This window comes from Urocitellus parryii, chromosome 7 (genome assembly GCF_045843805.1).
Source record: "Urocitellus parryii isolate mUroPar1 chromosome 7, mUroPar1.hap1, whole genome shotgun sequence".
Taxonomy (NCBI): domain Eukaryota; kingdom Metazoa; phylum Chordata; class Mammalia; order Rodentia; family Sciuridae; genus Urocitellus; species Urocitellus parryii.
Genome location: NC_135537.1, coordinates 34,084,607 through 34,111,245, shown reverse-complemented (window position 1 = coordinate 34,111,245; position 26,639 = coordinate 34,084,607). Strand labels below are relative to the sequence as shown.

At 40.1% G+C, this 26,639-nt stretch overlaps 1 protein-coding gene across 2 annotated transcripts in view; it reads right to left on the bottom strand.

Moving 5' to 3' along the window:
- Positions 1 to 7,970, bottom strand: part of Azin1 (antizyme inhibitor 1) — a 31,046-nt gene extending 23,076 nt beyond the window's left edge. For both annotated transcript variants that reach the window (XM_077800868.1, XM_077800867.1), the window contains exons 1-2: positions 6,701 to 7,970; positions 2,265 to 2,402 (exon numbers count right to left, since the gene is read on the bottom strand). The gene's annotated coding sequence lies outside the window, so the exon portion shown is untranslated. The remainder of the gene's footprint in view (positions 1 to 2,264; positions 2,403 to 6,700) is intronic.
- Positions 7,971 to 26,639: the final 18,669 nt, after the last annotated feature.

The following is a 26,639-nucleotide window of genomic DNA, read 5'->3' as shown; positions in this document are numbered from 1 at the left end:
ATATGTTAATACCTTGTCCCTGGGCATAATAAATCTAAAAATCAGTAATTTGGGCTGCCAGAACTTACAGAATAAATAATAAACATCTTTAGCATAGTCTGTCTGTTCCCACTTTCCTCATTCAAAAGAGTAAGGACTTTCTGAATTTTTGGTATTACTTATTATTCTAAAACTACTTTTTCTTGTTTGGCAAAAATTATTCTATATATTTCAGCTTATTGTTATCAGTGTCAAATGTGTAAGAGGAAACATTACAAATGTTAAAGAAAATAAATATTTAATTTCCAATTTAGCAAAAAACTAAAAACATCCTTCATTATAGCCTTCCTTAAAAGAAAAATTAATTTTCACCTTAGAATTTATTTGTATCTTTGCCAATCAGATCCTCCCAGCTAACTTCAGGGAAAATATCAGATATCCTAGAAAAGACAGACTAACAATATTAGGTAATGGACTTGGTACTAAGATGTTGGCACCATGCTTCTCTTTTAATATGCATACAAGCAATCTGTTTAAAATGCACATTCTGAGTGGGGCAATATGGTATACACGCCTGTAACCCCAGCAACTCCCGAGGCTGAAACAGGAGGATCACCAAGTACAAGGTCAGCCTCAGCAATTAGCAAGACCCTGTCTCAAAAGATTCTGACTCAAGTTGGGTAGGATTCTATATTTCTGTTCTAAATGATGCTAATACTACTCATCCAAGAAACACAATGCATAACCACACAGCATTACAATTTTTTTTTTGTTCTGCTTAGGATTAAGAATTATTCTAGTCCAACTTTATTATATGGCTATGTTTCAAAAACTAAGCAATTTGCTTAAATTTATACAGGTTGGAAAAAAGCCAAAATAGGAAAACCTCCAATTAGGGTTATAAGCATTAGAACTTGTAACTTGTAAAATCCTAGTACTTAAAACTGTTCTGTCTCTTTAGCCTTAACCTAAAAACCTGAAACTAAAAATCTAAATGAGTTAACTTCAACATCAAATGGTACTTTAAGGGTTTGGTTTAACACCCTCTCATAAGATAGAATAAACATGCAACTTAGGGGCAGGGGATGTGGATGTGGCTTAGTGGTTAAGCGCCCCTGGGTTCAAACCATGGTGGTGGTGGTGGTGCAGTCTAAAGAAATACTAAATTCACCAAACTGTTATCTTTTGGTTTTGTGAAAATTTCTAATACTATTCCTTCCAAGTTTCTGACCAAGAGAAATATCCTAATTTCAATACCCCAAATCAAATTTCAATAGCAAGAAATCTATATACAATTAAGTTTTTAAATGAACCAACCACACAAATCTAGCAGCTCAAATATTTTACTGAGGAATGATATTTTGCATGGGGAATCAATTCTAAAAAGTCAATCCATACAGAAAATCTAGTCAAAAACTATCCTTGAAAATCTGTTAGAAAGGTAGCAGGATGGGGGAGACATAGACATCTTTCAGAAAGTCCTCTAGCTGAATATTATATAAAAAGTCATTTTATGAAAAGGAATGTAAACTAGAAAAATCATATTTAGTCTAGCTAAGACTAAGAAAACAAAAACTAAGATTCATGTTTCAAATCCCATGCTCTGAGGTATACATTTACTGAGTGAAATGGCAGCAGAATCCTTTCCTTTATTTAAAAATGTCTTTGGGGCTGGTGGTATAGCTCTGTGATAGAATGTTAATAAGCATGCATGAAGCTTGAGGTTCAATCTCTAGTACCAAAAAAATAAAAATGGCTTTTGACTTTTTTCTGATCAAGACTAGTACTTGGACCAAAGTTAAATGGTTGAATGATGTGGCAAACTACATCTTAAATCCAAAAACCACTGTACAGCCAGGGATGGTGGCACACGCCTGTAATCCCAGGAGCTTAGGAGGATGAGACAGGAGGATCACAAGTTCAAAGCCAGCCTCAGCAAAAAGGCACTAAGCAACTCAGTGAGACTCTGTCAATACAAAATAGGGCTGGGGATGTGGCTCTATGGTTGAATGCCCCCGAGTTCAACCCCTGGTTCCAAACAAACAAACAAAAACACTCTACAATTTATTCATGTAAAATATATTATATGCATTCAAGAGAAAGTAAATTATAAATTACCCAGTTAAGTGGTGAACAATGCCTAAATTAAACTGAATAGTTAAGTCTAATCTATAACTGTCAAGAGTTTTTAAAGATCACTGCTCTTAAAGAAATACAACTTCAAGTTTTAAAAAACACAGCACTCTCACTTGCCTTCATTTTACTGGGATCCCCTAGGTACTTACATGGACAAGTTAGGAGATGGAACCCCCCTATCATCAGCTAGGTTCCCAAGGTGGCTCGGCGTTAAAGTCGAACTGCTCTCTATACAGCACTTCTCCTAGGCCTTCTGGGTAGTTGTATACTTGGTCAGAAAGTTCGCCCTAAAGAAAATAAAAGTGGCAGATAATTCTATGTTAAAAAATAAAATTCAGCTGTGCTCCAATAGCAGGTTCACTTAAACTACAGAACTTTAGTTTTAATAGAATGTTTTGTTAAAGTCACATTACCCAAAATGTTTCAAAGTGTTTACCATAGAACCAAGCACTTTTTATTAATTTTTATTAATTTCCAAGCTGCTCTACTACAGAAGTTCACAGAACCTGGCACCAGTCACCTTATCAAGTTGCTTTATCTACCTACTCATGAATTTCCAGTCTAATTTTGCCTCCCCCCACCCTTTTGGTGGTACTGGAGATTGTATCCAGAGTCTTGCACATGCCAGACTCTACTTCTGAGTTACACATTCATTCCTTTTTATTTTATCTTGAGGGAGATAGGACCTCAAACTTGTGATCCTCCCACCTCAGTCTCCTAGGTAAGTGGGACTACAGGCATGCACCACAGTGCCTGCTATAAATTTTGCTTTCATTTGTCCAAGTACCCTCAACAATCCAGCATATATGCAAGATTTTAAATACATAACGTTCTAACTTGATCTTAAAGTCTGGAACTACCCAGAACACCCTTCAAATTCAAGTCCAAATTTTTCTTTGCTTAAAATGCAAATTCTTATTACTTAAAAAAAGTTGTACATCCTAATACCTTATGTATCTGAATTATTGAGAAGTCCTTATAATGTTAGGCAAGTAATCTCTTAAGCTTTACTTTCTCATACCCAACTTATCTAGATCTACACTTCATTCTATTACCACTAGAAGCAAATGAATTGTCAAAGTGTTTGCCACACTGCACAAAATGCTGTTTTATAAATGGTCATCACCTATTACAGTTTGACTGGTTCCCAAGATAAAATGCTATACCTACATTTCTATTTGTAATTCAATAGTTACTGTTTTAAAGTAATAGAACCTGACAGTATGTGCTAGAAAAGGTTGGTAATAAGGAAACCAGAAATAATAAAACTAGAAATTTAAGGTCAAGAGTTCGAAAAATTTCAGAAACACTCTTAAGCATGCCTAAAGCCTCCCTTTGCCCTCCACCAGGATTCAAGGATTCCTTGAAGGAAGTAATATGTTCTACTAAGCAGGGGAAACTGGTTAAAGACACTCACAGTTGATGACCAAAGAATACATATTAACTTGCAACAATGATTATAAACTTACATAAAATTCCAAATAATGTGCTACTCCGTAAACATTCCAACTCTTCCCACATCTAGATAATTTTTAAAAATAAACAAAAATACTACTCATGCCAGGGACAGTTCACTCTCAATTATCCTAGGGAACAGGATAATTATCCTTGGTAAGACATTATTCATCATTTCCCTGCTATATTACCCATAGCTATTTTGCTGCTTAAGTGATTTGAAATATAAAAACATTAATCTTTAGAAATGCAAGAATGTTCTTCAGTAAGATCTTTAATAAAACTTGAAGCTGGGCATTGTAGAGCATGCCTATAATCCCAGTGACTTAGGAGGTTGAGGCCTAAAGCAACTTAGGGAGAGTCTATCTCAAAAAAAAAAGTGGTTGGGGATGTGGCTCAATGGTTGAGCACTCTGGGTTCAATTCCAGGTTACCCACCCCACCCCCAAAGACACTAAATTTAACAAAAATACACTATCAGGGAAAGAAGGTGCCAAACTTTGAAAAGCACATTTTCAAAAGTATGAATGATTAAATGAAAAAGATAAAGGAATTATGAAAAAATTTTCAGTTAGAATGGTTTGCATAAATTAGCTAGATGAGACAACTCTGCAACCAAGTTCCTCAACAATCATTTGAAGAGCACGGCATACCAGACCTGACTGAATCAGCCAGCAGACCAAGACACAAAAAACCTATCACTTTTGACACTTAATATCTCAAAACTTAGTATCTCAAAATTATGATTTTTTTCGACACATTGTTTTTACCAATTATTTCTAAGGTTGTTTTGTAGTATTCTTTCAAGTAATAAGAAAAATATCAAGACAAATCCAAATTGGAGGGTAGTCTATCAGGTATCTAACCAATACTTCTCTGCACTGAAAATCATGAAAAGCAACAGAAAATGTAAATTGTCACAGATCAGATAAGACTGGGGAGATATGACAACTAAATACAATGTGGTAGAGTTAGGACTGAATTCTGGAAAAAGTAAAGAACAACAAAAAGCAACTATTGGCTGGGGTGTAGCTCAGTGGTAAAGCATTTGCCGAATACTAGTAAAGTTCCAGGTTCAATCCCTAGTTCTCCAAAAACCAAAAGCCTGGTGAAATTTGAAGAAACTCAAAAGAGTTTAAGTAATAATACTTAACAAATTCAGTTTACTTTAGATTAAATGTATCAATACTATAAGATGGTCAACTGGTTAAGTATACAGGAACTGTTACTGTCTTTGAGACTTCCTTTGTGTGCATAAGACTGAAATTTCTAAAATAAAATTATTTTTTTTTTAAAAATCAGGCAAGGTATTTATAACAATGTACTACTCTGCAATAAAAAACCTTCTGAAAAATGCAATGTGAACATCAAAAACATGCCAAATTAAAGCCTTTTACACAAAAGAATGCATACAGATTGATTCTAAAAAATCAGAATCATGGTTGAGTCTGTGGGAACTTGTAGACAGTTTGACTAGACAAAAGGGAACTAACTATCTGGGCCAATAGCACTGTTCTGCACATTGATAGAGGCTTGAGTTATTACATAGCAGTATTTTTTGTAAGGCTCAAATGGTACACTTTTGTGGATTTTACCGTCAATTTTACTCCCCCCAAATTTTTTAAATTGCTAACAGCATGGAACCCTATCTAACGATGAGGTTCCTATCTAAAGTTGGAAGGGAAGTGTTTTGGTGTCTCTGACATAACTGTGAAATTCACGCAACAATTAGATAAGGCAAATAAAAGAAAATGTTAATGTTAATTATAGAATCAAAGTGGAGGTACCACTCTTTAACCTGTTTGGGATCCTATATAATACGTTGGGGGACAAAAACTATAATTTGATTTCATTTCAAATTATTATTTGATTTCATTTCTATGCCTATAGTCATCTTTCCTACTTAATGTAAAACACCTCGGAGCTTATTTGTCCTCAGGATCAGTATTTGCATGATATCTTATGTGTAAGGATCATTAGGGCCTCGCCAAACAACCATTAGCCACATTGCTATCAGGCTTTCCTGAGCGCACAATAAGGGAGAGAGATTCCTTAAGAGTCATTCTCAACCCAAGCTGGACACAGAAAAACTTAACATATTCAACCAAGATGCCACCACAAAATCCAGTAAAATCTGTTGAAACATGACTGGACTGTAAATTGTATCCCCAACCATTTCTGGTTTCCTAGCCAGTGGTTTAGTCTAAGGAATACAAGTTCAGGGCATATATTCTCTAAGATTTGAAACACGTCATCACCATTAACTGCTGGCAGTCAAGATAATACCTGATAAGCCACCCCAGCCTACCCTTTTCCCTCTTTCTGCCCAGAAATCGCGGCGCGAACTGGAAAGTGAAGCCATGGTGACTAATCCTCAGACTCCGGGAGGTGACTGGGGTGAGTGAAAGCGACTTGGCCCAATCAGGAACGCCGCAGAGGCGGAGCGGCAGCCCCGAGGCTTCCAGAAGGGGCCAAAGGCCTCCCGCTCGCTACTTGACACCGGGGCTTCCCCACCGCCGGGCCCCGAGTGGGGTCAACTTTCCTCCACCAGAGGGGGACCGCGCTCCCCTCACCCCCCAGACCGGCTTCCTCCGCAGCTGTCACAAGAGGCCGGTTCTGGGCCCGACCGGCTCCATTCATAACCCGGCGCCCGAGCCGCTGCAGCCCATCGCGCCGCCCACCCGGCTCCGGAACCAAAGGCGGCCGAGCAAAGCCAGCCGCAGATAGGGACCACGGCCCGAGGGGCCGTAGCTGGGCCCCCTCCCCGGAAACAGCAATGCACCACGGGAGAGGGGTGGGGGCCGCACGCTGCCGGGAGTGGACCACGACCCCCGGCGGCCAGACCACCGCGCGCGCCCCCGCACGCACACGCCCCCTCGCCCCAACCGCTGTGGCTCGGGTTCTCCAGAGCGCCGGGCGGCCGCCTCTAAGGCCCTGAAGCGCGACCCGCCGCGCCAGCCCCGCCACCCGAGGCACCGACAGCCGCCACACACGCCGCTGTCCGCCATGTTCGAAGCGGCTGGCCGCGGGGAGCTGCGGGGACTCCAGGGCTACGCGGCCCACGGAGGCACCCACCACCCCCGAGGCCGGCCCGCGCCAGCTCCTCCCGCTCTCCTCGTCCCAGTACTCACGTGAGATAACGGCCCAAAGAGTCGGGTAAAGCGTCTTCTCTTTTTCGGCGGAATTTTTAAAGAGGGATGTGGTTACCTTGAGCAGAAATACCCAAGGCGGCCTGGGCCATAGGCTGCGGGGACGACGTGGGGAGAAAAGCGCGGCACCGACACCAGCTGAGCAGCAGTGGCAGCGGCGGCCAGAGAGAAATGGAGCAGCGCGGGTAAAAGGAGAAAGTCGCGGGCTGGGTGGGGAGAGGATTTGGCCTCGTCACACCGCAGAGCAGCAGAACGTGAAAGGAAAAGAAGAGGCAGAGAAGGCGACAACAGGGTGAAAAAGAGGAAACGCTTCAGCCGCGAGAAGAGCCAAAGAGTGTGGGAAGGCGGTGCCGGAGACGCCAGTATTTATAGCCAGTGGGCGGGGTCTGGTGACGTCACAGCCGGCCAGGCAGCCGCGCGAGCGGGGCGGGGCACGGCAGTAGACTGGGGAAACTCGAGGGGCGGAAGAGGAAGGAGGCCAGCGCTGGGCTGTGGTGAGAGGGGAGGGGCGACCCGGCAGTGCAGGTGCAAACCCGCGGGTCGCTTCCCGCCCTCCAGCCGCTCGTAGCTTTAGGCCTGCGGAAGGCCCACCACAGTGACGTGGGCCTGAGAGTGGCCTGGCGTCTGGGCCTGATAGCGGCGTGTCCCCTCTGCCTCCGCCCCGCAGCGCCTGCGCTCAGGCTCGCGGCAGCCTCCAGTGCTTTGTGAGCTGAGCAAGTCTACACACTAGCGGCAGTCCTGAGTACTGTCTTGGGCTCGGGTCAGCGCGACCCCTGCTTTGCACGGGAGGCTGTGGGTACCATCGCAGGGTCTTTGGCAATGGAGCTCACTCTATTTTGTGGGGACTGTGGTCTACACCTGGGGACCGCCCTTCCAAGGACAGGTCAAGCCCTCTCGGGATGCAGCAATTCCTTTATGGAAGTGATTTCCTCATGGCTAGGAAGGGTCGGTCTTGTGTTCGGCTTGTGACCCCAGGAGAATGTCCTCAGTACTCCCGCGTTGCAGCATGGTGCAGAAGAAAAAAAATTTTTTTTTCTTTAAGGAGTGTGATTTTTGAAATCTATGTTTTAAAATGGGTTGGTGCAGCAGGGCGCAGAGGTGCCCCCTTGTAATCTCAGCGGCTCCAGAGGCTGAGGCTGGAGAATCGCGAGTTCAAAGCCAGCCTAAGCAACTCGACGATAGTCTGTCTCTAATAAAATACAAAAGAGGGCGAGGGATGTGGCTCAGTGGCTAAGTGTCCCTGGTTTCATCCCTGTACTAAAAAATAAAAATAAAGTGGGCTGGTGCTGTCAGACCGAGCCTTAATAATGCAGAAGCAGTGTTGAAGTGTACTGTTGTTACACGCACACGACTAATCCCCCACATTTTATGAGCATTTTGATTTTCCTACTCCTTAACAAAGTTTATACTATCGGGTCCAGGATGACTTACATAGCTTTCAATTAGTGCGCCCGCCCCCCCTTAAGGTATCTTAGTGATAATGTTGTGCAACTTAGACTTAACAAGGCAAAGCAAATAGGATTGATAGCCTCCAAAGTTAAAGTCTTTTGAATCTTTGAGCTGGTTGCAGTGGCATAGACCTGTAATCCTGCTACTTAGGACAGGGAGGATCACAAGTTTGAAGCCAACCCTAACAATTTAGCCAGATCCTGTCTCAAAATAAAAAGGTTTGAGATGTAGCCAGATGATAAGAGTGCCCCTGTGTTCCGTCCCCAGTAATGCAAAGTTAGGACCTTTGAGATGAAAACCCTCACTTTTTCACCTTTCATTCTGCCCCACATTGTTTTTACATTGTGACCAGCACAGTTAATAATAAATCGTCAAAGGAGAAAGGAAGAGAAGAAGGCAAGATATCTTGTGATGATGAAATGTAGTCTCTGGAATAGAAACATTAGGTAGAAATTAAGAGTTGTGAACTCTGATTTTGTTTTTCTGTATTTTGTTCTGATGTATCTTGGCTTTCTATAATACTTATTGAAAGTTCTGTGCAATTCAGAACACAGCAACTTTACTAGACACCCCCATCCCCACCCCAATCCATGAAGGAAGGAAAGCTAAAATTGAATACACCACTTGACATCTTACAGTCTATCAGGAGAAATAAAACAACTACACAACTACTGCTGACAGATAAACAGATTTTTAAAATGCTCCAAGGAACCTAGTAAAAGGAGGAAATAATTGCAGCTAAGAGAAAACCTACCAGGAAAAGGTACAGAGTCATTTTGTGCACCTACACTCCAGGGAAGGGAAACAGGTTTTTGAAAGCTGATGTTCCAGCAAGGGAAACATGAGCAACGCCACAAAAAACGACAGGTTTACAGAACTGAGTGGGCTTTCCACCTCCATCTTAAGAGCATGGTTACAAAAGAGATTGAAAAGGTAGGTTAGGGTTAGATCAAGAAGGAATTGGGACTTTATTCTGAAACCATTTAAACAGGGATATGATATCCTCAAAGATATGTTTTTAAGAGATTACTCTGGCATTGGCCGATGAGATTGAAAAGAAGTAGGTGATTTGGCAGTAACAGTGAGGCAGACTCAGTAGCTTTTTTAAAAGTACTAAGGGATTCAGAATGGAAAAGGCAAGCAGTGGGAATTAAACGAGACTGCTTGGAGCTTAAGGAGTTTGAGCTGTTGACAAAATCCAGGTAAGGTCCCCTGGAAATGGGGAGATGTGGAGCTCTCTGGGTTGAGTTTGAGAATTAAGGAATTGTTGAGGTGAATAGGAAAAGGAATAAAAGCACAGGCCCTAAAGAAATGCCAGAAGAGACACTGGCAGATAAGACCAAGAGCAATGACCGAAAGTAGAAAGAGAATTATAATAGTGCAATGTCAAGCCATTCAGGGAGTGGGTGTTTGAGGATGGAATGTGTGCTCAGGATTGTCATCTTTCTCAAGACAAAAGTGGGTTCTGATTTTTGCAAATGGCAAATCATTGGTGAACCCTAATCTCATGTTAAGAAATTTGGATTTTTATCTCACAGGCATTGGGAAAGGTTGCAATCATTCTAGTGATTTGCATTTTAGAAAAGGAGAATATGGAGGTGGGAAGAGAAAGGACTAAGTGTCAGCAGGGAAAACATTTGAGAAGCAATTGTAGTCATTCATGAAGAATGATAAGAAGTTATCATTCTGAGAAGAAATTATTTGTGACCTTTAACTGAACAATTTCAGAGGAGTGGGAGGAACAGAAGGTTCTAGAGGTTCAAGGGAGGAGTGTTTGAAGTTAAGTCATGAATAATGACCTCTCTTCAAGTGAAGGGTACTGAACTAAGGCCTAACCCAACATTGTTTACACCATGAAGCAATTCCTCAATTATTGTTACAACTGTGTACTCTGGTAATGAGTAAATTCAAATTTAAAGGATGATACTTGCTTTTAATGAATACCATAGAACCTTGAAAGCTGTGCTACATCTGAGTAGACAGAATGATAGCTTCCTAATGAGAACAGCATATTTAATTATGTTTGGGGTTTGGGGTTTGGGTTATTTTGCCAAGTCAGCTTTCTCATACACAAATATACAGATAGTACCAGCAAAAATATTATTATTAAGGGGCTGGGGATGTGGCTCAAGCGGTGGCGCACTTACCTGGCATGCGTGGGGCCCGGGTTCGATCCTCAGCACCACATGCCAACAAGGATGTTGTGTCCGCCGAGAACTAAAAAATAAATATTAAAAATTCTCTCTCTCTCTCTCTCTCTCTCTCTTTTTCTCTCTCTCCTCTCTCACTCTCTCTTAAAAAAAATATTATTATTAAATAGAGAACCCTAAGATCAAATGATAGAATAACATTCACAGTTGGATAACCCTGGTCCACTGACTCAAACCTGTTTGCTTAACTAATTAAATTATTGATAGAGGCAAGTCACTGAAAATAATATCACCAGCTTATGAAAGAAATCTCATGTAGTCACATATGTGAATGTGACAAATGCAGAGTAGTGAAATCTCAGTTCAAATGAATGCTGAGGTTTTGGAATATGTTATCTGAAAAGCATGTGTTAGAAACTTAATTCCCAATGCAAGCATGTTAGGAGGAGGGGCCCCACTGAGAGGTAATTAGGTCCCAGAGGGGAGTAAAGGGATCAATGCCATGACCAGAGGTAGTCCAAATAAAAGGACAGAGTTTAGTCCCCCACTGTCTCTCTTTCCCTTCTGCCTTTCTTTCTCACCTGCTCTTTGCCCTTCCACCATGGGATAGCACAGCAAGAATGTCCTCACCAATCTTGGATTTTCCAGTCTCCAGAACAGCCAATAAATTCCTGTTATACATTTTCCAGTTGTGGCATTGTGTAATAAAACACCAAATGGACTCAGACAATGGAAATCTTTAAAGAAAGCTCAATTTAAAAAGAATATTTTTGGTCAGGTAAGTTCCTAGAGTATTTCTTATTATGTAGAAATCCAAAATATATAGGTTCACAATATTCAAAGCATTCACATTTAAAACATTATGAGGGCTGGGACTGTAGCCCATGGTAAAACACTTACCTATGGAAGGTGCTGCATTTGATCCCAGCACTGATAAACAAATTACAGTAGTTCAGATCTCTACCACATCTTTTTGTGCACTGATAACCTTTCTAAAAAGCTGGCTCACTTATAAAAATCAGATGCTATTGTACTTATGGCCTAGTAAAAGTGGGTAAAATATTTCCAAATTATTTTGCCATATGCAAAGTTCAGATTATGTACTATTCTCTCTGCAATAACTATGACTCCATTAATTGCTGAGTACCTGTTTTTTTTTTTTTAAAAAAAGCCTTTACAGTCATAATTTATCTGGGTTGATTTTCACTTCAAATAATAAATCATCTAATTTTATTGTCATGTGTAATTTTTTTTTTTTTCACAAAATGTAGGGCCAGTTCAATAGGGTTATATGGCATTACAGTTTAGAAGTGCTCTTCGTCCTAACACTGGCCTATATCCTTACCCATATTTTTGTTCACAGAATAATTTAATCTATAGAGTTGTATGCATGGCAAGCATAGGGAGATAGAGACCAGGTACAAATCCAAGTATAAAAGGGAAAAATTGTCCTATTTTCATTTCAGTGGCTATGTATATCATGAACTGTTGGTCAACTTTTTAACTTTTCTGAGTGACTTGGACAATTTCTTGATAAGCAAGTTATAAGCAATACACTGACGTCTTTCATTACTTTGAGAAACAACAAATTACTCATTGTTAATGTAAGAAGACTGATTTAGAAACCTACGTAAGAGGCCAAAGCAATAATCCAGTTTTGCAAATTAAATGTAACTCACATGACTAGAATCAGTGAATGACCCATAGTTTTTTTTCTTTCTTGTCTTTCTATATTCCTTGGAAGTTTGGAAAATCCTTGGGAAATTAATTTTATTTGTACTGTGCTGCCAGACAAGTATATAGTTTGTTGAGAAAAACACAGCATGATGAGTTTGTATCTCTCTATCTGAAACAGCATCCTGTCAGATAACCTAAAATTTGGGGGTTAAACCTTAGAAAATAGGAGCTATGAAATCTAATCTTGTCTAGTTTGTAGTGTGGTTTGTTCTGTATTCTTTAATAAATAACCTTGCTTGAATACTGTCACATGAGCTAATTTTACTTCTTAAATAGTTATTAATGATAACTGTAAACTATATTTTATTTAATGAGACTTTTAAAATGACATTTAATTTGAAGTTTGACAGCACTTATGTAAACATTTCTATCAATCTAAATTTGCTTTATATTATTGTAACTGAAAAGAAAAGCTTATGTAATAAAGACTATAAAATGTTAGTTCTTTTATCAAAATAGGGAGATGAAACATAAATTACTTGTTTTTATAAGGATAATCTTTTTGTGCCTGAATTAAAAAGGTCATTTAGCCACCTACAATATAATAGCAATTGAAAGATATTTAGTCAGGGCTAGGGATGTATCTCATTGGTTAAGCTTTAGCCTTATATATACAAACCCTGAGTTCAATCCCCAGTAAAAGAAAATAATTCTTAGCTCTACTTATCTAAGTGACTTGCTTCCTTTTATTTATGTACTTTTCCCCTGCAAAAATATATTCCCTTTTTCTTTGGAGAGATTTTTCCCCAGCCATACCCTGAGTTCTGTTGACAGCTACCATCTTCCTAATCCCAGCTTCACCAATCACAGGAATTGGTATAAGGATTGACAACTTTTCATCCAGCCTTAGGGGCTAAGATAGCACAACAATGATTGGCACGTGTCTGATTCAACCATACTTTCCTTGGGATTTTTCACTAACAAAATGGTTGCAGGAGTGGAGCATAGTGGCACATACCTGTAATCCTAATTTATTTGGGAGGCTGAGGCAGGAGGATTGCAAGTTTGAGGCCAACCTAGACAATTTAGTGAGACCCTGACTCAAAAAGGACTGGGCTTGTAGCTCAGTGGTAGAGTGCTTGCCTCACATATGTGAGACTTTGAGATTCTTTCCCTAGAACCACCAAAAAATATTTAAAAAGGTACAGGAAAGAAGTCTTAGAGAGGGAATCATTTTTTCTGTGACACTTAGGAGCCAGATCTGCCAGTAACTAGGATCCTAGAAGAAATCTATGTGAGACAATAAAGCTAATGTTTATGATGATTCTAATTAAACCATTCTTCTCCTCCTTCAGGTATACCAACAAAGATATTCCTTCTTCTGATCAAAGGTAGTTTCAGCTAGCTTTCTGTCACTTGCAACCAAGAGTTCAGCCCTATGCAAAGAGAAACAAAAAGATCTTCATTTAGGCTCAGAAAATCAGTTGCACAAGTACAAGAGAGGCCCAATTGTTTACTATTTAAATAGTGCCTACAGATGTTGACCACAAGCTTGCCATGAACTAACAAAGGCAAGGCTGAGAGGGAGGGAATGAGAGAGAGAGAAAACTTGAATGCAATTTTGATTGCAGTAAAAGTATAGATTGGAAGGGAGATAGCAGTTTGGTTTGCAGTTGAATCTCACTCCAATTGTAGCTTTTCTGTTTTTGGGGAAAAGTTTTGTTGTAAAGTTCTAAATAGTGAATGGTACAAGAGAATGAAAACTATATAGTTTGGAAGATAGTCTTATGATGAGGGGATGAGGGGGCTGGGATTGTGGCTCAGTGGCAGAGCGCTTGCCTCTCATGTATGAGGCACTGGGTTCAATCCTCAGCACCACATAAAAATAAATAAGTAAAATAAAGGTATTGTGTCCATTTATAACTAAAAAATTTTTAAAAAAAGATGAGGGGATCTAGAAAATAATGTATTATTAAGAATGATAAAAAATAGCTGGGTGCAGTGGTACATGCTTGTAATCCCAGCATCTCAGGAGGCTGAAGCAGGAGGATGGCTAGTTTAAAGCCAGCCTCACCAGAGAGGCCCTAAAAAACTCAGCAAAACCCTATCTCTAAATAAAATATAAAAAAGGTCTGGGGATGTGGCTTGATAGTTGAGCACCCCTGAGTTCAATCCCCAGTACTTGATCACTTGGTTAAACTGAGAGCATCTAGATTCATAGCCAAAGTTGTCTCATGTGCAGGGCCAACCTCTAAGACTCTCCACTTTACTACCTCTTTGGATAACTTTTGTCTGCAGAATATGTCAAGCTCTGGCAGGTAAATTTGAGAAATTACAGGATCAGCCAGACATAGGTAAGATAAGTGGGTTTCCTTGTCCAGACAGAAGATCTGTCTCTCCCTCTGAGTTTCTACCAGGCTTGGTTTTTGTCTTTCCATGGCCTTTCCAATGTCTTGTCTGATGTAATCATTATTGTCTAAACTTTGTGAACGGGACACTAAGCTTTTTAAGGCAAAGACTATTTTGTGGGTTTTTTTAATCTTATGGAATACTTACTCAATACAGTGCCTTGCACCCAACCCTCTGATGACTTCTAACAGAGGCGTGACTGGCAATGCCATGGCACATCTCATGCGCAAAAAGCTATCTTGTCACTGGATCTGTTCAGGGATAAAGAGGGAAAGTTTGCATTGGGAGCATGTTGGATCAAAGGGACCTCTTACATAATTTCCTTCCTTAACCATGATATAGAGGCAAAACATACTCATCGCTATTCTTTATATAATCTTAAAAAAGAATTTAGCATTATTTTAACTTTATGATGATTGCATATCAACATATAAAGAAGTTGTGTGACTTTGTAATTCTTTGCTTATCCATACATAAAATTAGGATGCTTTTAACCTGTGATTGGCCATTTTTATTGATTCATCTTCCTCCCCAGGGAAATCAATAGGTTACTATAGTAAAAAAAAAAAAAAAAAATCCCTGGTTCTATTTGAGAGGGATGAATTATATATATATATATATATATATATATATATATATATATATATATATATATATTTCGTATACATTTTAAGCTTTTGTCATGACAATGAGAATGAACGGTCAAGCAAAAACTGGGGTGTATCACGGCTGGAGGTGTTGCTCCGAGGTAGAGCTCTTGCTCAGCGCGCACACAGCCCTGAGTTCCACTCCCAGCACCTCACCTCCAAAGACACTCAGGTATTTCATGTTTATTTTTGTTCCTAATTACTAAGAGTTTTCTTTGCTATTCAAGAAAGTGAATGAATAGAAAATGAAAGACACTGTAATAGTATAACATCAAGAATGCTTAAGAAAAAAAAGCAACAGTCTCAGTCATTGTTCTTTGTATGTAAAAACAATGGGGCTTCACAGTATATTGGTTCCTAAATCCAATTTCCAGCTGCCAGCAGCCGCCCTTGAGTGGGAGATGATTTAACGCAGGAGGGTCTGTGTGGCAGCATGCCTCCTACCCCCCTGGGCTCCACAACCCATGGGTGGCAGGTTACAGGACTATTGAGCACTAAGGCCTCAAATCTGGTTGCTAACAACACAGTAAAATAACGAGCTAAATATTTTAATTGTTTAAAGAGCAATAGTCAGAAGAATAACATCAATATTTTTCCAAATACTATGAGCAGGCCTTACTTAGGGGCCTCTCCCTTGTTACTTGGTCCTCCGCTCTGGTGGTTAAGATCCTGGGGAAGCTGGTTATGTTGGGCCAAAGCGTCAGTGATCAGAAAGCCTCAGAGAGTAAACCAGATGTACAGGGGAGATTGAAATATAACGTATTCTACAGAGATGGTCTTTTCAAGGGGAGAGAAGCCCTTGGGAAACCTCCATAGTGTTCTGACACTGTTGTTACTTTGGGAAACTGCCAGGCCTTTTATTTGAAGTTCAACCATAGTCTTAACCCTAAACTTCCAGAATAGCAAATGTATAGATAAGAAAGCAGGAAGGTACTAGAAATAAGGGGCCAAGCTCACAGAATTAATAAAATCAATTAAACAGAAAACTAGAATTTCAGCTTTGTCATAGTAGCCCTAAAAATGGAGAATGTTAGTTTTTCCTAAGTGTATTCACATTACACCCTTAAAGAATTTTCTGGCTATTTCATATGAGTTTTTAGTTGATCGATGTGCTCAAAAATATTTTTTAGAAAACATGAAATTTAGGAATGCTTATTTAGCAAAATGGCTATCAGGATCTGGTATACTGAGTTTAAACTATTAGGATTTCTAAAGATAGACTTGAAATCAAATAATGAAACCCTATGAGATTTGCTCAGAATTTCACATTTTAATTGGAGATTTTTTCAAATTCTGAATTTCTTTTGCCTATTGCTATACTTCCACTAGCCTTAACATCAGTCTAAAATCCCTGTGGCAGTGGCAGGAGAATTGAAAGTTTGAGGCCAGCCTCAGCAATTTAGGGAGGCCCTAAATGACTTAATGCAACCCTGTCTCAAAATAAAAGATAAAGAGGACTGGTTTATAGCTCAGTGGTAAAGTGCCCCCCTCAGTTAAGTCCCCAGTCCATTAAAAAAAAAAAAAAAAAAAAAAAGCGATGCAAGCGTAATTTTTCCTGGAAATTTCATGAATTTTCTTTCTAGGTAAAATTGTTTTTTGCCCTCACTGTGCCTCAACCACATCTGTGTCTAGTTGAATGGATTCAATATTTCTTTAAAAAGTTTGGTACTGGGAAAGACCTAAAAAGGGCATACTTCAGGGACACAGCCACATCAATGTTTATAGCAGCACAATTCACAATAGCTAGACTGTGGAACCAACCCAGATGCCCTTCAATAGATGAATAGATTAAAATAATGTGGCATTTATACACAATGGAATATTACTCAGCACTAAAAAATAACAAGATCATGGCATTTGCAGGGAAATGGATGGCATTAGAGCAGATTATGCTAAGTGAAGTTAGCCAATCCCTAAAAAACAAATGAGAATGTCTTCTCTGATATAAGGGGGGTATCTCAAAATGGATAGGGAGGAAGAGCATGAGAAGAAGATTACCACTAAATAAGGAAGAGAGGTGGGAGGGAAAAGGAGGGAGAAGGGGAGTTGCACGGAAGATGGAAGGAGACCCTCATCGTTATACAGAATACATCTATGATGTTGTGAGGAGAAAAAGAAAAAAAGTGTGTCACATTAGATTGGATAAGAGAGAAGTGATGGGAGAGGAGGGGAGGAGTAGGGGGGATAGGAAGGGCAGCAGAATAGAATAGACACTATGATTGCTGTATGATATAGGTGAGTCTATGACCAGTGTGATTCTGCAATCTGTACAATCAGAAAAATGAGAAATTATACCCCATTTGATTCAAATGTATGAATTGCCAAGATCATTGTAATGTCATGTGTAGCTAATAAAAAAAAAAAAAGTTTAAAAGTTTGGTACTGGGGTTTGAAATCAGGAGTTCCTTATCACTGTGTTGCATCCCCAGCTGTCAGGCTGACCTTGAACTTGGGATTCTCCTACCTCAGCCTTCTGAGTTGCTAGGATTACAGGCATGTGCCACCATGCCCATCTTGGAATCAATATTTATTGATTTAACAAATAAATATGAAACTAGGTGAACTAGTTACAAAAATAAACAGTCCAGGCATGGTGGTACCAACCTATAATCCCAGCTACTCAGGAGGCTCAGGCTGAATTGCAAGTTCAGAGCCAGCCTGGGCAATTTATTGAGATCCTGTCTCAAAAGAAAAAGTTAAAAGGGCTGGGGATGTAGCTCAGTGGTAGAACCCCCCTGGGCTCAATCCCCTACATTAAAAAAAAAAAAAAAAAAAAAAGGAACTGGGTAACTAAGAATCTGTTAGCAGCAGCTTTTTAAATGCCCCCCCCCATGATCCTGTCTTTTGATAGTCACACCCTTGTGTAATCCCTTCTCCTTAAATGCAGGCTGGACTTATTAACTGGTTTCTAATGAGTAACAATTTAGATAAAGTGATAGGATGTCACTTTCTGAGGTTAAGTTATGAAAAGGCTACAGCTTTGTTATGAGTTCCTTCTTTTTCTCCCTTTCTCTTTAAGGAAAGTAAGCTACCATGTGGTGAGCTCATGGCAAGGAACTGGTGTCTCCAGACAGCAGCCAACAAAGAGGATCTGCGTCAAAGTTCATTCACAGGCTTCCCTAAAACATGATTGTTATTCCACAGGGCCAGACACAAAGTCTTGTTAGCCCTAAGAGTTTAGTGAATAAGAGTTTAGTGAATCTGGTTCCCATACTATACTTATCACTCTTTCCAGCTAAATGAATTCTCTTCTTTCAGCATTTCTGCCCATATTCTTGATCTAACTCTCTAATCAGTCAGGACCACCATTTTGAAAAAAAAATTGCTGGCTTTTTTCTTCTTACCTTCCCTGTATAAAATAAAGTTCTGTTTGTTTTTATTTTGAAATTATCTTTTTTCTTCTCCCTTGTCAGAGCCTGTACCCTGTCATGTCTGGATAGTTGTAAATGTGAAGAGAGTCCAATTTTTCCTGCCCCAATCCATTTTGCATAGATATTCTCACACTAATCTTCTTTAAATGCTATTCTCATCTGTCCCTCCACTGGTAAGAAACCATAATGATCCCTTGTTTCTTACAAATCATGTCTGCTGGCTTAGAAGGCTCTCCAAAACCCAGCCCCACCCTTGGGAGCCAGTATTCTAATCCCTAAGGCAAACCTTCTGCCTGTCTGGTTTGCTCATGGGCCTTTGAGTTATTCATGCTAATGTCTACCTCTGGGACTCTGTATTGTTTTATTTTCTACCTAAATTCTATCATCTATATTATCCCAACTCAAATTCAATATCTTGTTCAAATCCCAGGAGGCCTGCTTGTCTGTTGCTCAACTGAACATCACAGGTCATTGTAGGACCATAAGGGCCACTGTTCCCTATAAAACTCCTCCATTCTCAGTCTATATCAGCACCTTCATTCTTCCAGCTTGTCCTGCACACTGGTCCAAGACCTCTCTGTGCCTGCTCACACTCATTCTCCACTATTCCCTTCCTTCTTACACCTTCTGCCATGCCCTCTGGAACCCCCATTTCATGGTGAGAGAACCTTCATCCAACATTTCCAGCCCACCTCCCATTCCTTACCATAACTGAAACTTGGCTGTCTTACAAGAATATAGCTTACCCTGCCGCCACCTTGAGTCAAGGGTATTTTCTTTATCATTTCTATTTGCAGGGTTGGCCTTATCTCAGCCGCACAGTGCTACTGCCAGACCATTGCTCTGAAAAAAATAAGAGATAAGGCCAGCTGGTAGGTATCCTACACCCTCCATGCATCTGTGCCTGTATCATCTGACACCTTCTGGTCACTCTGTGAGGGTTAGTCCACAAAAAGGGACCTGATTCATAATTTTCCTCTCCCAAATTAAAGTTCCTAAATTATAACCTTAAATCAATAACTCTTATTATCCTTTCTTCTTAAAAAGGTACTATAATGCCCACGTGGTAGCACGCCCAAGTAATCCCAGTGACTCAGGAGGTTGAGGCAGAAGGATTGCAATTTCAAGGCCAGCTTCAGAAACTGTGCAATTTAGCAAGACTCCATCTCAAAATGAAAAGTCCTGGGGATGTGGCTCAGTGGTAAATTTCCCTGGGTTAAATCCCCAGTATTAAAAACAAGGGTGCTATAATAAAATCCTTGTATAATCCTATCCATATCCCTACCCCATTTCCAGTGATAACCTCCATTCAGAGTTTGGTATATATTTTTCCTAAACTGCAGTCTTGAATCTCCCTCTGAAGTCAGTGTCTTTGTGAGTTACCTTTGGAGCACCTTACCTTCCTAGAGGTCTAAACCCCAACATTCCTCCCTCTGACTGCAGCCTTGCTACAGCAAACCCTATCAAAATCCCAGTGGTGCTGCTTTGCAGAAATAGAAAAATCCATCCCAGAATTCATAGGAAATCTCAAGAAACTCCAAATAGCCAAAGCAACCTTGAATAAGTACAAAGTTGGAGAACTTACACTACCTGATTTTAAAACACAAATCTATAGCAGACCCATAGATCAGAATAGAGAGTCCAGGGCTGGGGATGTGGCTCAAGCGGTAGCACGCTTGCCTGGCATGCGTGCGGCCCGGGTTCGATCCTCAGCACCACATACAAAAAAGATGTTGTGTCCGCCGAAAACTAAAAAATAAATATTAAAAAAAAAATTCTCTCTCTCTCTCCTCTCACATTCTCTCTTAAAAAAAAAAAAGAATAGAGAGTCCAGAAATAAGCCCTCATATGTATGGTCAATTGATTTTTTGAGAAGGGTGTCAAGACCATTCGGTGGGGAAAGGACAGTCTTTTTCACAAAGAATACTGGGAAAGGGGATATTCACATGCAAAAAAAAAAAATGGATCTTTATCTTTTAATATATACAAAAATAAACTCCAAATGGATCAAAAACTTAAATATAGACCTGAAGCTATAAAACCTTTAGGAAAAAGAAACACAAGAAAACCTTTATGATAGTGGCAACAATTTCTTGGATATGACAGCAAAAGTACAGGCAGCAAAAGAAAAAATATATAAATTGGCCTTAATAAAAACTTAAAACTTTTTGACACTATCAGACCAGGCATGGTGGTACATGCCTATAATCCCAGCTATTCAGGGAGCTAAGGCACGAGGATTGCAAGTTTGAGGCCAGCCTAGGAAATTTAGTGAGACCCTGTTTCAAAATAAAATAAAAAGGGCTTGAGCCAGGTATGGTGGTGTATGCCTGTAATTCTATCAATTTGGGAGACTGAGGCAGGAGGATTACAAGTTCGAGACCAGCCTTGACAACTTAGCAAGGCCCTAAGCAACTTAAGTGAGACCCTGTCTCAAAAAATAAAATGGACTGGGATGTAGCCCATTGGTAAAGCATTTCTGTGTTCAATCCCCAGTACCAACAATAATAATAATCTTAAAAATAAAGAGGACTTGGGGTGTAGCTCAGCAGAATGCTTGCCAAACATGGGCCAGTCTTGGATTCAGTCCCTAGTACCACCAATAAACAAACAAAACAATGACAAAACTATCAATTGAGCAAAAGGGCAACCCACAGATTGGAAGAAAACAAATGCAAACCATATATCTGATAAGATATCCAGAATATATTAATTATATTTTACAACAAAAATGCTATTTTTGTGAGCTAAAAGATAATTAAAATGTAATTAATTTAGAGGTATATTCTGTATATGTAGTGTATGCATGTTTGTGTGTATATATTAAAAATGCATGTGTTGAAAAGACATATATGTTTTATATGAGATTAAGGGCCATGTCCAGCATGCATGACATTCTTTACCCACTATATTCATATATATATTCATATATGACCTCCCATACCATCAGAGAGCAGGTAGGCCTTCCCTCCATCTGCTCTCTGTAGCTCTCTTCTTCCCTATCACGGCACAATGGAGGGAATGCTTTCAGCCTTTTTGTGCCTTGGTTTATTATAGACGACAGATGCAATCAAATTGGACTGTATGAAAGGACTCTATAATCCTATGTATCACCTACCACTCCTGTAGTGACCACAATTCACAGTTTGGTGTGTATTCTTCATGAACTGCAGTCTTGAACATCCCTGTGAAATCAGTGTAAAAAAGGGCTGGGGAAGCCTCAGCAAAAGCCAGGTGCTAAGCAACTCAGTGAGACCTTGTCTCTAAATTAAATACAAAATAGGGCTGGGGATGTGGCTCAGTGGTCGAGTGCCTCTGGGTTCAATTCCCAGTACCAAAAAGAAAATCAAATAAATATTTCAAGCCATATCTCAAACTGCATATGCTCAATGAAAACTTTCTGGTTCCTTTAGGATACTCAATCCATTTTTATTTTTCCATGTAATTTTATGACAGTCTCTAAGAAATGTTCATAGATGGCCTTATAATACAATTATTTCTGGGCATATCTTCTGGACATATGTGTCTATCTTCAGAGTCCTACGCAATATTTATGAAATTGATTGATTTGGGGGGGATTGGGCGGTACTGGGGACTGAATTTAGGGCCTCCCACATGCTAGGCAAGTGTTCTGCCACTGAGCTACAACCATAGCCCTGAACTGGTTTTTTGACTAGGAAATTTGGGGGTCTTTAATCTCATAAACAAAATCCATAATACAATCATTCAAAGTGCACCCTCTCTATAAATAGTTCCTCACTTTATGTGATAACACCCCTTGGCAGTTTAGCACACTTGCCACCCAAAGCTAGTGATAGTGTGAGCTCATGTGACTACAAGGCCTGGGAAGTAGTGATAGTGGAGGGAGGGAACAGCTGATGAAACCAGCCATGCACAGGTGCCTGACCTGGGAGGAGCCATGCAGAAGCCAGTGCCCTGCTCTTGTCCTCCAGAACTGTGAGCTAAGGAAAAAAAAAACAACAAAACTCTCCTTGCCAACACAGTGGTACACACTTGGAGTTACATGGCTACTTGGAAGACTGAGCAGAAGGATCACAAATTCAAGGACAGCTTCACCAAGGACTATAGATATACTTCAAAGAAGCACCCTTGATTTCAATCCCATGTATTGAAAAAAAAAAAAAAAAGAACAAAGAAATCAACTGGTTTTTGTTTATTTGTTTGTTACCAGGGATTTAACTCAGGGGCACTCAACTGCTGAGCCACATCCCCAGTCCTATTTTGTATTTTATTTAGAGACAGGGTCTCACAGATTTGCTTAGTGCCTCTCCATTTCTGAGACTGGCTTTGAACTTGTGATCCTCCTGCCTCAGCCCCCAGAGCTGCTGGGATTGCAGGCATGCACCACCGTACCCAGCAAAAGCAACTGTTCAGCTGAATTTATTCCACCTATACTATGTCCAATTACCTGAATTTATATCCAGCCTTTGAATTCCTTTACTAGCTAATTATGACTTTGAGCAAATCTTTATTCATTTCATGTCTCAGTTTCTTTATGAGGTAAAAATTCATTTTTTTTTTCTTCTTTACTGGGGATTGAATAGGTGCTCTATCACAAGCTACATCTCAGCCCTTTTCGTTTTTTTCTTTTGAGATAAGGACTTGCTAAGCTACTCAGTGCAATTTTTACCACTTTTCCATAAGATGCTTTATCACTTTCCATACATTATCTCATAATATTTGTAAAGTTCTTGGGATACAAGCTAAGAATTTTCCTCCACATTTTACAAAGGAAATTTCCTAAATTTCACAGTTAAGTACTAGTAAAAATGGAACTCAAATACCGCTTCTGACTTATACTACTAAAATGTTCATTAGCTTTACCTTGGAGAGTGATAATAGTAATAATAATAATAGATATTTGTAGATTGATTGAAGGTATGGATAAACAGAAAAATGAATAAACTTTAAGAACCCTTTCTTGGGAATTTATTTTTTTTAAATGCAGATGAACACAATACTTTTTTTTATATATATATTTTTAAGTCATGCTGAGGATTGAACCCAGTGCCTCACACATGCAAGGCAAGTGCTCTACCACTGAGCCACAACTCCAGCCCCTTTCTTAAGAATTTTTAGTGAAAGACTTTCCAGTTATCAGAGGTAAGAGTGACTTCATATTATATTTTTTATGAGTTTTATTTCAAAATATATTGATATTGTATTTAACAATAGGATTACTAGATGGAAGATCTGGAGTTGTAATTGTAATGCCAGATTCGTGGGACCCCAATAGACTTCCAGAAGCTTAATCCGACGTAATCACACAAGAGTATTTATTGCAAGCTCGAGCCTGGACTCACAACCATTCCTAACGCAGGGGTCCCAGGGAGTGAGTCCCAGTCCTTTGTTCAGTGAGATTTTATAGGTTTTGGGGGGATACTCTATGCGTCACGACATCACACAGCAAATCATTCCATACCGCGGGAAAATCACACAACAACTCTTAACATTGATTAGCACATTCACTGGCGGGAACAAGTTGGGTAGGGGTGATTGGTTAGTATAAGAGGGGGATTCCTTTCAACTGATTGGTTTAAGCCACAAGGGGTGTATGTGCTAAACTACATGGTTTCCCAACATGTTATCAACCACCACAAACTACTGGGAGTCATCTGGCATCCCAGGTATTTTCCCTGTCTCATACTGATTGGTGGATGCTAGGGGGTTGCTATGGATCTTCACCTAGCCTAACTGAGTCAGGGACACCTGGTGCCGCAGATCTCTGCTGTTATTTGCAGACAAACAACTCAGCAGGGTGGGTAAGTGCCTAGAAAGGCTCTGTGGGTTTTTTCCAGGACAAGGGTTACGCCCCCTTCCTTAGGACAAGCCTTGAGGTAGAAGCTGGTTTCTCAAAAATAGAGTCACATCAGTTTCTCAGTAATAATGTGGTCTGTTTCTAAAATTGTGTATAATCCTCCTGCCTGTGGCATTGGCTTTGTGAAAATTCCAGTTACCATCTGGGAAATTTAATTTCCAGGCTCTGGGCTATTTTATGTATACCATGGGCAACACCTGGAACTTCCCCACTTTAAAGTATGCTGGCTCAGTGCTAGGACAGAACCACATGGTCCAGATCCCAGAATTCTTCCCCATGTCCCCAAGGCCACTCACACAGCCTCATCAGGTCCCACCATGGCTACTTCCCTTCCTTCCTTCTACTACAGGGCTCCCTGGTGGCCTGGGGGTGCTAATGTTTGCTGCTCCCGGGAGCTTGGTGCACTGTGCTGCAGAGCCCTGCTGAGTCACCACTCCTTCCTCCAGCTGCTGTCATCAGACCATGTGACTTCTTTCTCAATTCACCCCAAAAGAGTATGTTATGCAAACTGAGTACAAGCACGAGAACACCACCCTCCTCCTGCCTCCCACAGCAAGCACGCTGGGGGCTCCTTATGTAATCTAGAGATGAAACCAACACAGCAAGTCATGATTGTGCCAATGTTAAAAGAAGATGGATGGAGAAACCAGGTTTGGAGCTGGTTTGCTGCTGAAAGGATTCACCCTCAATTTGACCTGTTCAAGACTCAGGGAGAAGCACTAAGAGAGCATGGGTTAGAAGAGACCATATCATTAAGCTCTTTTACTATAATGATAACAGCTATCATTACAGTTGTATGTAGTATTAGTAACACTGAAGTCTACTATTGCCATAACTTGTGTTAAATCCTTTATGTACATTGTGTATATAATATATTTAAAGACTTTAACATAATATCTGGCACATAGTAAGTGCTCAGTACGTTACAGGCAATATTAGTAATAGTATCTTATTTTAATATTATCTTACAACCATACCACAGTCTTGGTTAAATTTTTACTCTTCAGTCCTTCAGGAAACATTCATTGAGCATGCACTATGTGCTGCACTACTTTAGTCCTTGGGGGCATGTAAAAGAATAGACCTCTGCTCTCTCAGATATGGGTACCAAGTTGAAGATGTAGGCCCAGTAGTAGGGCATTTATACAGTGTGTGTGAGGCCCTCCGTTCAATCCCCAGTACGGGGGGAAAAAATCAGATATGAATTCCAACCTGGTTAACCACTGTCTTGGGCATGTTTCTTAGGCTTTCCAAGCCCAAATTTATTCAACTGTTAAATGAGTACAATATTTTGTGTGTCATGGGATTGTTGATAGGGTTAGAAACACATGCACAGGGTTCCCACGTTGTTCAGACAAGGAGGAATTGGTAATAAAAACTCAGTATCACTTAATTTGAACTTTGTATTCCATTCTTGACAAAGAATACAGAGAATCCCTTTCTGGGTTCACACAGTGATCAGTTGTACAACCTGGAATTCAAGCCCTGGTTTACCTGCAGAGATTATCACAGCAGAGGTCACCACGTGATTGGCCAATTTGATTCAATTTGAAGTCAGGACTTCTCTGTATACCTTGTATATTTCTCTATGTAACTTCTATATCTAGATATTATACCTTTCTTGGACAAATGAGGCACTGCTGTACACAAAAGGAAGATTTTTAAAAATTTGAGGAATCTAACACAAGAATAAATTGAGCCCTGTCCAGTGGCACATGTCTATAATCCCAACTACTCCAGAGGCTTAAGTAGGAAGATAACAAGTTCCAGGCCTCCCTGGGATACTTAGTGAAATTCTGTCTCAAAATAAAAACATAAGGGAGCTGGGCACAATGGCATGTGCCTATAATCCCTGCAGTTTGGGAGGCTGAGCCAGGAGGATCTCCAAGTTCAAAGTCAGCCTCAGCAATTTAGCAAGGCCCTAAGCAATTTAATGAGACCCAGCCTCAAAATAAAATATAAAAAGGTCTGGGGATGTGGCTCAGTGGTCAAGTACCCCTAGGTTCAATCCTCAATATCAAAAAATAAAAATAAATAAATAAGGACTCAGTGGTAGACTGCTTTCCTAGCATGCATAAAGCCCTGGGTTCAATCCCCTATACCTCAAAAAGAATGGGTTGGGGATGTGGTAAAGCACCCTGGGTTCAATCTCCAGTACTGCAAATAAATGAATGGATAAATAAATAAATAAATAAGTTAATGCAAATCCCTTTGGAGTCTTCAGACACTTGGCATGATACGAAGTTAAATACAATAGCATTCTTAGTTCCATGATGTTTCAGGTGAAAAAGTAGGAAATATGAAGCCATAGAGCCAAGCAAATCTGAGAGAGAGAGAGAGAGAGAGAGAGAGAGAGAGAGAGAGAGAGAGAGAGAGAGA